Source organism: Sipha flava, unplaced genomic scaffold (genome assembly GCF_003268045.1).
Source record: "Sipha flava isolate LNK unplaced genomic scaffold, YSA_version1 73_pilon_pilon, whole genome shotgun sequence".
Classification (NCBI taxonomy): domain Eukaryota; kingdom Metazoa; phylum Arthropoda; class Insecta; order Hemiptera; family Aphididae; genus Sipha; species Sipha flava.
Window position 1 is genome coordinate 2,951,210 of NW_020273613.1, and position 11,474 is coordinate 2,962,683.

The 11,474-nt window shown below is 28.6% G+C and overlaps 1 non-coding gene across 1 annotated transcript; it reads left to right on the plus strand.

Annotated features, from left to right (window-relative positions):
- The first annotated feature begins 1,575 nt into the window (after positions 1-1,575).
- Positions 1,576-1,696, plus strand: Trnal-caa. Its single transcript has 2 exons — positions 1,576-1,613; positions 1,651-1,696. It is a non-coding gene; the product is annotated as a tRNA-Leu (tRNA).
- Positions 1,697-11,474: the final 9,778 nt, after the last annotated feature.

Below are 11,474 nucleotides of genomic sequence, written 5' to 3' on the forward strand. Positions count from 1 at the left end.
GCTATTGTATCTCACGAATTGCACTTGAGAAGAACTAAGTTAAATAATATTCTGTAATCGGGAGAGGCGTTCCTCAGGATTTTTTTTATTGGGGGGAGGATATATGAAAATGTATAAAAGTTAAGCCATGGGAGCCAAGCCCCTACACCCTCTTTTTTATATAAAAACAACATACCTACATGAAATGAAAATTAAAAAATATTATATATTTAATTTAAACATTAAATTTACAAAATACTCGTTTAATCGAGTTTTCTTGATTTTTGAGCCGTCATCTCAAGAACTTCTTTGGTATCAATTGGGATTTCTATTTGGACGGCCAACAATGTTAAGCCGGGAAGACGATTCCATGAATGACATCAAATTATGAAAAGTATGAAATTATAAATTTATTTATTATTGATTTTTAATTTTTGGAAAAAAATTTAGTATACTTGAATTACTTTGTTTCATTTTGACCAAAAATAAAAATTCAACTCATTCATCAGTTGTAAACTCGTCAATACACTATACAAATTGCTAAAAACAATCGATAAACACAAATATGTTATCACTTGTATAATTTTACATCACTATAGTATTAGATTACAGATATTAATCTATCGTGGTTTGTAATTTGTTATTTGTATACCAATTGCATATTCGCATGAAAAATAATATTATTCAAAATTTATTGACTAAAATTAGACAAAATTATTTATTTATTTAATTTTCATTAAAATATCAATTATCAGTTAATCATGAAAATCCATCTTACCTAAAAAAAAAAGGCCATTTAGGGATTCATCCCCCCTCCCGTGAGAACGCTCATGGTAATCTGTAAAAACATATTTTTTTGTTTCTACACTAAAAATGATTGAGTTCATAAACAATTTCCGATGCTATAGATACTGTCTAGTTAGTATATTTTACTGATTTCTGATTTCTCAATAGATATTTTAACAACTATGAAAAACAAACGAAAAGTTATACTTATAATATATATAACACTTATAACATACCGGTTTTCGACAAAATCAAATTTTTGTTTTTATTATAATTTTAAAAAAAGAAATTGTAAAAACTTGAGATTTGTACTGATTATAACACCGTTTTCTATAGATTGTACAGTTTTTAATTTTTATGTTTTATTTGCATTTTCTTTTTGAATATGTCGATAAAATAATTTATGTTCAAAAAAAGTCTTGAAAATGTTATACAAAGTCCTTCATAGATATCTATAACTAATCAATAAAAAAAAAAAATGAGCTTAATTTAGAAAAAATATTTACGAGCGTTTGGATAAGTTTGATAAAAATTATGAAAATTTGCTACATTTTTGTAGTTAAAAATTAGTAAAATTTTCAATTTTATTTTTTAGACATGAAAATGTGTCAAATTGTTTAAAATTTTGGATTTCAAGATATACAATTTAGGTCACATAAAATTTGTTAAAGGGTTGTTATCCATCGTTTTTTAAATTATAGGATAGTAACTATAGTTATAAATATAGATAATTATCTTTTATTTTAATTGTAAAAATATTAGAAATTTTTCATTAGTTTAAATAACATCTTTTTCACCATTTTATAACATGTCAGGATGGCCGAGCGGTCTAAGGCGCCAGACTCAAGGTTACACCTTGGCCTGCATTGCAGGTCGTTTCGAGCGTTCTGGTCCTCATCTGAGGGCGTGGGTTCGAATCCCACTTCTGACAAATTTTTTGCAATATTTTTTTTCGTGCTTTTTTCAACAATTCAAATATAAAGTTTGATATATCTTTGATGGATTGGTTTGAGTTCATTTTTGTTTTATAAAAATAGTTAATAAATCGAAAATCCATTTTTTTTTCTATATAAATTGTTATAATATCAATTGGCAATAGTTATTGCTCACAACTCGATAAATTAATTATTATTATAAGGAGCATTCAACGATGTATTTACGCTAACAGACCAGGGGTTAGGGATTCGAAAAATCTGACAGTACAAAATTCGGATAAACGCGTAAAAATACAAAAATCTATGAATTATCAACAGCATCCGAACAGACGAGCCATCTTATAATTCTTATTATTATCTTTATATTGATTTTTGAAAAAATTACTCTCGTTAATGAGAATAAAAAAATTTAGGGGAGAGAAGGTTTGTCTATGAAAACTATTGACGTAAGATATGAGGAATAGTATTCACTGTCCGACGTACGTTGACATGGGGGAAGGAGTGGACAAAAATGCTAAAAAATGTACTGACGTTATACTTGAATGCTCGCTTATAAATGTTAGAGGCTCATATTGGTTGAAGGTTTTTAATTTTAATGTAATTCGTGATATTGCACGGTAAATGTTTACAATAATTTCGAAAACCATTCGTGAGTTTGTAGAAAATAATAATTATAAAAAGAATATGAATAATCACAAACAAAATTTTTAAAAATTTGTATCTTCTTATGTTATAAGTCTACTATCTAACTAAAACGTGCTAATACAATGGAAAATACAAATAAATTATATAAATACTAAGATATCATTATTTATTCATACTCCGAAAAAAATAAAAAAATAATATAAAATACAAGTTAAAGTTATATTTATACAATACACCTGTATGACATTTGCCATTCATTTTCAAATATTTTTTCTTGAGTTGATGGTTCATGATGATCTTATTGTTTTTTGTCTACGTGACGTGATGACGCACTGAAAACAATATATTATTATAGTATCACGATTTATTCGGATATACGAGGGTCGCCGATGAGCTTTTTTTCTTTTTATCTCTCTCCGATAATATGTTTTCGTATAATGTACATGCGACTCTTGCACAACAATTATATCGGACTTCGTTTCTACAAAGAATATTAAGACGTGATCATTCAGACGTCAAAACCATCAAGACTTAGTCTGGGGCAAATGTAAATTCCCACACGATAGAAAAAGATACAGAAGTAAGTTCCTACACGGTAAAACCAGGTACGTATGTTAATTCCTACACGGTGGAAAAAGATACATATCGCACATCCATATCAAAACAGTTACAACTCAAATAATTGGTTTTTTTTAATTAAACGTATATTCGGGTTCTATAAACGAAACTACATAAATCAACAAAACAAGTTTATCTTTAATATACTCCATCAGATGGCAATGTAAGTACATTTTATTGAATGAATGATACGAATGTACCACCAACAAAACCGACATTCCTGAAAAAAGCGTTTTTTAAGTTGTTACTGTTTTGATATATGTGTACGATATGTAAGTTCCTAGTAGGAACTTCCTACACGGCAAAAATTAGGTAAAAAAATAATATAACACAACGCCACGTATTTTTATTCTTTTTTAGATGTATGATGTTTAAAAAATTTAAAATCATTTAAAACTAGCAGTTGTTTGCCTTTTTCACTCAACATGAATAATACATTCTCGCTCATTGTGACTGATATATACGGATATGTACGTAAACACGGATGATTGGAACAATACTTTTAAGCTAGATGTACATTGTACGGTGTATGGTTATAAAAAATTATAAGATTATCAAACCAAAATCAAGTTCTGTATCAATTTTATCCGTTATGAAAAGTCGTAATAATAAGATATTTTATCTTTCCTACGTCAAGTCGGGATACTATTATCAGCCTGTAACTTGTTGTATTTTTTCGTAATTTCGTATACGTTTATCAGATACTCTAATATACTATATTCTATTTATATATACTATATATACTATACTATACTCTAATATAGTATTTGAATGTTTTAAAGATTCAATAAGAAATAACCCAACATAACGATACGTCTGTTGGTGCTGTGACCATTCTATACATTGTTTTTTTGAAGATTTTTATATACATATTCTGCCATGTAGGAATTAACATACGTACCTAGTTTTTACCGTGTGGGAACTAATATACGTACCTGGTTTTAACCGTGTAGGAACTAACGTATGTTATTGTTTACCTGCTACTCTCGTGTAGGAACTTACTATTCCCCTTAGTCTGAGGGTAGTTTTGTAATTAAACCTTCCACGGAATGTTTTAGAAAAACCAGTATATTTTTAACTTGTTTATTTGCTTCCAACCCGGAATCACAATAATATTACAGATTAAAATAACTGTAGTCATTGTACGATGGAACTTTATTATTAGGGCACGGATGTTGTTGCATTTGCAACTTTTCTTCTACTGCTCCAATTTATTGCTAAGTAAGTTTTAAATGCGTTTCGTATAGGTACGAATGAAAATATAATAATTTAAAATTCAATTTTTCAGAATTTTCGACAAAACACAATTTTGTTGATTTTATTTATTTATAAAAACTATTTTAATTATTTTTTAAATGTTTTCACAAGATTTAAATTTTTTAATACTTTTTAAATGGTTTTATAAAAATGTCATGAAATAAAATTGTCAAATTGTTTTAAGCACGAAGTACATGATGAACTGATGTGTATTGTTTATATATCTTATTATCTATCGATATTATTGTATGTATAGTAAAAACGATAGTTTGATAATTTTTAAAATCGTATCGATTTCGTCATAATGCGATTATCGGATTCGTCGTATTTACAATGAGTACAGATAAGAGTATAATATATTTAACACAAAAAATATTGAAAAGTTCATAAAAATTATTAAAAAAAAAAAAAACCCGTATTTGAAACAATAAGTATAATGAATAATTTATTGATTGGAAAAAGAAAACCGTTAGATGACTTGACTTGACGGTAAGCAATTTACTTTATTTTAAGTACGCTCCGCTCACATCAACCGACATAGAAAAATGTTTTTCGAAGTATAAAAACTTACTGGCTCCAAAAATTGGATTTAAATAATAAAAAAATACTTACAGTTCAATGCAACAACATTTTTAATTATATATTTTTTATAAATGTTTATAAATTGTAACTAATGAGTCAGTGATGTATAATATATAAATTACAATAAGTTAATGACGGATCAAATAAACGTAATTTTATGAGTTATGACGAAACGTTATTTTTTCAGTGCAATTTTAGATTTTTTTTAAGAGTAATACTGCAATCAATTTTACTACTCTTTTACTACTACAACATCCGTGCCCTAGTTATTATCATTTATCATTCATCTGTCTAGTTAGAACATTTTATACATATTCATGTGTTACCGTATAAATGGGATTGTTTGGAGAGCAGGTTGCAGGAGGTACTTAACATAGCATTTCATTCTCACCGCAGCTCAGTCCTTCCGTAGCAGATCGATGAACATATCGTAACTAATCATGTGTATTATGTCTTTATGTACACCACGGCAGTACACGCGTTGCATTGTCTTCCAGACATTTCCTAGTCGTTTTCGGTTATAAGTTGACACGGTCGTGTGGCACCACAAATACCGCGATCTCACCCTTTGTCTTGAAATAGTAAAATATGCATTAATTAAAAATTTTAAATATGTAAAAATAAAAATTTCTAAATATGCAAATTATTGTTCTGAGTTCTAAAAAAAAAAAATACATCAAATACATCCGATGCTGTTAATAAAATAATAATATACATAAAATTGTAACTGAAAAAATATTAACTGGTTGGCATTTTGACATTTTATCGAACTGAAAATATTAAAAAATATTTTTTTGATATTTTCTAAGTTAAATACAAAAAAAATTATGTTTGATAATACCTGTTAAGTTATTGCATTGAACCACTGATACTTTCTTAAGATTTTAAATGAAAGAATTTTATTCAATAGGATATTTTTAAATCGCGAAAAAATTCTTTCAACGTCAAGTTAGAAATTTAATCTTATACGGGATAAGAAAGAAAAATTATATTTTTTTTTACAGACTATTATATATGCCTAATATACATATGAAAATCAACAAAATATGTACTTTTTCCTTAAATTTGATCAAATTTGCCAAACATGTATTATAAATTATTGATTTTTAAATTCACTCTTATATAGCTCGGATTTCTATGTTGGTCTCCCAATTGTTCCGGTTAAATTGTTGTTTGATTTATACGGCTGATAACAAACTTTGTGCATAATATAATGATACATATGCATAACTCGTCGACAATGTCCACACGCTTTTCGTCCGTGAGCTATGATGTATACGCTGTGACGTCTGAGCCGATCGATTTCGGCAGCCATATCTATAAATTGACCACACGCGTTCCATATGTAATTTGCAAGCTAGTTAATTTAGCGTTCAGATGTTTATAAGCTCGTTAATTACGACGACGTGTCCAAATAAGAGCTATCAATAATAATACTATAACGGACAGGTCAAATATAAACAATACTGCGCGTGTTACATTGCACCATGCATAACATACATATATATATATATATATATATATACATTTGCGGATGTGTGTGTGTGTGTGTATTTACTGCACATCAAACTTGCATTAAATTAAGACTCGTCTTAATGTTTATGGATTGCTTTCGAATGACAATTGTTTTAAACACGCGTTGCACGCAGTGCAGCAACTACACACTATGGAGCTGGTATGCAAATTTGAATTTGGGGCCTAAATATATTTTCAAAAAAATATTTACCTACTATAAATAAAATATGTTAACCGGTGTTTATACTATGGAACGTAGTCTAGTGGTTCTTTAATTTTAAATGACCTGCATTAGTTTCTGCTATTTCTGTTCTAAGAATTAATATTACCATAGGATTATAAATACTTTAGTAATATTATAGTATTTATAATCAATGGTATTGCATTTGGTCATTGGCAACTAGTTAGTAGTTGGGTATGTTAATTATAAATATTTAATAATATGATAAATCTGTTTTTTACATTTATTAATTTACTTCAGTTAAAATGTCTATAATAATACATCGTGTGGGGTCTCTAATGGTTTGGGGGCCGATGTGCAATGCACACCTTGCACACCTTGCACACTCGGTAGTTGCGATATTGGTCGCACGTGCAGTTTAACCGCGTACCAATGACTTGCTCGAGTCGCCGGAATTGGATAGTTAAAAATGATTTTTCGCAACTATTTTTTCTGTAGCCTCTATAACAAAATCTAACCTTACTATGGTTGTCTAAAAAATTGAATAATCCTCATAGTATGTTCGACATTGCAGCGTAAATGTATGTACCAGGAGCGTACCCAGGAATTTTTATGGGGAAGTCTAACATTTTTATTTTATCAGTTCTCTAATTATAATTATAGTTTAACTCAATACCAACAAATTACTGTTAATATACTATAATATGGTTGATACATTATAGGTATATTATATTATCTATAAACTTTGTATATTGAAGATAATAGGAAATTAAAATACACTATAAACTATTATTAAAATATTTACTATTAAACCGTTAAGTATGTAGACATTTCAATGGGGGGGGGGGGTTCCGGACCCGAACCTCCACTCTTGGATTCGCCCTTGGTATGTATCATTAATTATTTTATTATACGGCTTACTCGCACAAATTTGAAGTACTGTTAGTTATGTAGCGATACAGTAATGTTATTATTATGTATTTGACAGTATTCGAAGGTCATATTTGACGTCTTAAGAATTAAAATTAATTAGTATGCTAAGATACGTTTATAAAATGCAGATACAGGTTGGGAGAAGACGACTCGCCTACATGATACACGCTTTTGTCGTTCGCATCATATGACGCCATTCACACTGAGTTCGGTTCTATTCTAACGGGTAGAAATCGTCAAGTACAAATTTCTGAAAAATGATAGCCCCATTTAGTATTTATTTTGGTGTTCCATAAGATGGACATCACTCTTGCTCATTTTAGAAAAAATAGGATATTAGTATATACTCGTATGTGTATAGAAAGATGATAGTAATAGACTATTATCTGGATAATTTCGACTTTAATTTTTACAATGAATACAAAATTCGGAATGTATATTTAATTTTCAATTAATAGGTACATTTCTTATTGTAATAAATTACTAGTTATATCAGTTATATGTTCACATGAGCTATGTTATTATAATTTATTACTATTGCGTATCATATTTTAATACCATCTACATAATTATTAGTTATATAATAATGAATATTTATTGTAAAAAATGTAAAATGTATGCCCTTTTTTGTCCTGACAAGGGCGTTAATAAATTTATTATTATTAATCCTAATTGGTGTATAGTTCAATATCGATCTGTTTTTGCCAGTCAGAACAACCTGTCAAATTCTATAAAATTTTGTCGATTTTTGATCCTTTGAAATTGATTGTAATTGATTGACGTGTGTGAAGTTAGCCCCCCCACTATAAAAAAAACTTTCCAAAATAATTGTAACCTTATTTTCTTAATTTGTAACTATTTGTAACCAAGTTTTTAGAATTTGTAACCTCATATTTTTCAAGCTACGGGTACTTTCTCAATGAGGGGCTAACTTCACGCAGCCCCCCCAATTCAACGAAATCGTCCAAAACAAATTGTAATTTATAAAGCCCAATTTGTAACTATTTGTAACCAACTTTTTGAAATTTGTAACCTCTTCAATTTCGTGTAGTCACCGATTTCCCTATGGGGGGCTGGCCCCCCCAATTCAACGAAATCGTCCAAAACAATTTGTAACTTATAAAACTCAATTTGTAACTATTTGTAACCATCTTTTTAGAATTTGTACCTCGGCCCTTTCGAGTAATTGTAAATTTCTCAATGAGGGGCTGGCCCCCCCCCAATTTAACCGAATCGTCCAAAACAAGTTGTAACTTATAAAAATCAATTTGTAACTATATATAATTAATTTTTTACATTGTATTATTTTTGTTTTTAATTTTTATTATTGCTAAATATTATTTTACCATATCCATCATTTGTGTTTTATACTTCAATAAATGCAGTGCAGTGAAATTGTAATTATACCACAGTTTTTTCAATTGGTTAATTAAGTTAATTAATAATAATATATTAAGAATGGCACTAAAAAAGGTAAGTTAAACATAATAAATTATTTGTGAAGTTATTAGTTCTATTATTTATATGTTCGAATAACCTAACCTGCAGATATTCAAAGTAATATGTCAAATTCTAGTTTTACCGAAGAGTCTGAAGATGAAGAAATGGATTTGTATTTTGATGGTGATGAAAGTCTTAAAACTTTTCATATTGATATTCCGTATAAAGCGTATCAAAAAATGAAACCGATTGATGTTGAGTATGGCAATAGAAAAAATAAAAGAAAATATTCAGTATTGAAACCAGGCGTTTGGTCAAATATAATATTTGATGAATTTGTAAAAATACACAAGTTGCCATGTTGTTACATATTTAAAAGGTGTAAAGTTTATAACAGTAAATCTGCTAAATGTTTTTTAGTTTTTAACGCAACTTGTAAAACTGATAAATGTTATGCCAAACTTAAAGGTGTAGCTGTTAAGCACCCTCTCGAAGATCAACCTTTAAAACTTATTTTAAAAATCAAAGATACTAGTGGAATAGTACATAATAATAATTTAAAAAGGAACTTAAATGGAGAAAAAAGATATAGTATTGGAGAAGATCTACAAAACCTGCGTGCAAATACTTGGAGAAATGATCAAATAAGGAGAAAATATGACTTTGGAGATATAATACCAACAAACATTTATCAGACAAATGTGTTAAGAAAGGCTAAACAAGAATTTCGAGATAAAAAATTAGAAATCGTAAAAAAAAATCCTTTTGTCCTTAGTGGAAATGAAACATACAGTTCCTTATGCTGGATCAATTCATAACATAAGTATTGATCGAGTAATCGTCCATTATCGGTCTCCGTATCAGATGGTTGTTTACAAGAAATCAAAAACAAATTCATTGCGTAATTGTAGACTTTGTATTGATGCAACAGGAAGTGTCGTAAGAAATATAAATAGAACATCACAGGAATTACAATCATCACATATTTTTTTATATGTCGCAGTTTTAAATGATGGATTTATTCAAGTACCAGTGTGTCAAATGCTCTCAGAAGTACAAGATTTAGCAACTATAACTTATTGGTTAAGTCAATGGATAAGAGCTGGTGCTACTTCACCATATGAAGTTGTGGTTGATTATTCAAATGCACTTATAGGAGCTGTTACACGTTCTTTCTGTTATGGTTTATCTAAGATACAATATTGTGAAATGAGTTTGAAGATTCTTCAAGATGAAGAAGATGGTGTAATTGTTTCAAATTCTAAACTATATGTTTATGTGCGTTTGGATATTGCCCATTTAATTAAAATGATTTGTAGATGGAAGTGTTTTAAGGTAAGAAGTCACGGACAAATTAAAGAATTTTACGTCAGAGCCATAATTCTCCTTATAAAATCAAAAACACTTAATGAATTTAAAACAATGTTAACTGAAATTTTAGTAATTGCATCTTAAGAATTTGATGGTAATATAGAAGGTACAAAATATTACACTTCGTCAGAAAAATTCAGAGAAAATATTTTAAAACAAATCTAAAATGTTGATTTCAAAGAAAATATAATTTCAGATGAACAAGAAATAGTTGAAGAAAATGAAGATATTCAAAATAATGTTCAATGTCTTAATAATATTTCAAATAATATGGATACATTTATTAAAATTATTAAAGAACGTGTAGCAGTTCTCTCCGATACACGTGGTGATCGTTTGAATGGGTACTTTTTACCTGGCTTATGTGCTTCTCTTCTTCGGATTACCAAAGATTTTCCTCTCTGGACAAATATAATGGCTAGATACTATAAATCAAAGTATGAAACGGCCACTTGAGCACCAGTCGAAGGATATTTTTCTCATTCCAAAAATGAATTGAGACAATCACTTAGCACCATAGACCGTTTTGTTGGTTCACATTTATTATCGATAGAAGGAGAATTAAAAATGGCCAGATTATTACAAGTTAACAAAATTCAAGATTTTAAATCAAAAAATAATTTTAGATCAAACAACAGTAGTACTGATATGATATATGGTAATGAAACAAATAAGGAAATTTATATAAATAGCGATATAAGTAATGATGTTGAATCGGAATTTTATAGTGATGATGATATTTCTATCAATTCAGATAAATCTGATTTAAATATAATGATAACAGATGAACACAAGAAAATTGGAGAAATAAAGCAGACCAACCTATCAAAATTAAAAAAAAAATAATAAATTCCAAACGATTATCAAAATATATAAGTCCATGTTCAGATATTCGTCGTGTACTAAACACTTCAGGATTACGATCAACTTCATTATCAGTGATATTAAACGGAAATCTTTTACCCGCTGTTAAAGTAAATAAAGAAAAAATTCTGATATTTAACACGTGTGCTTTTGATTCGCTTTTAGTAGCAATAACAGTAAGTTACATCGATAGCAAAAGTTATAAGTTATATATTGATAATAATAAAATGAATCCTTTTATAAGATTATGCAAAGATGTAGCTCTTCATGGATCAACAAGCATTACTTATCAACAACGAGGTAATTTGCTGCTAGAAAGTGGATTTTTTAAAAAGTCACCAGTAGAATCCGGAACCTCAATGTTGGAC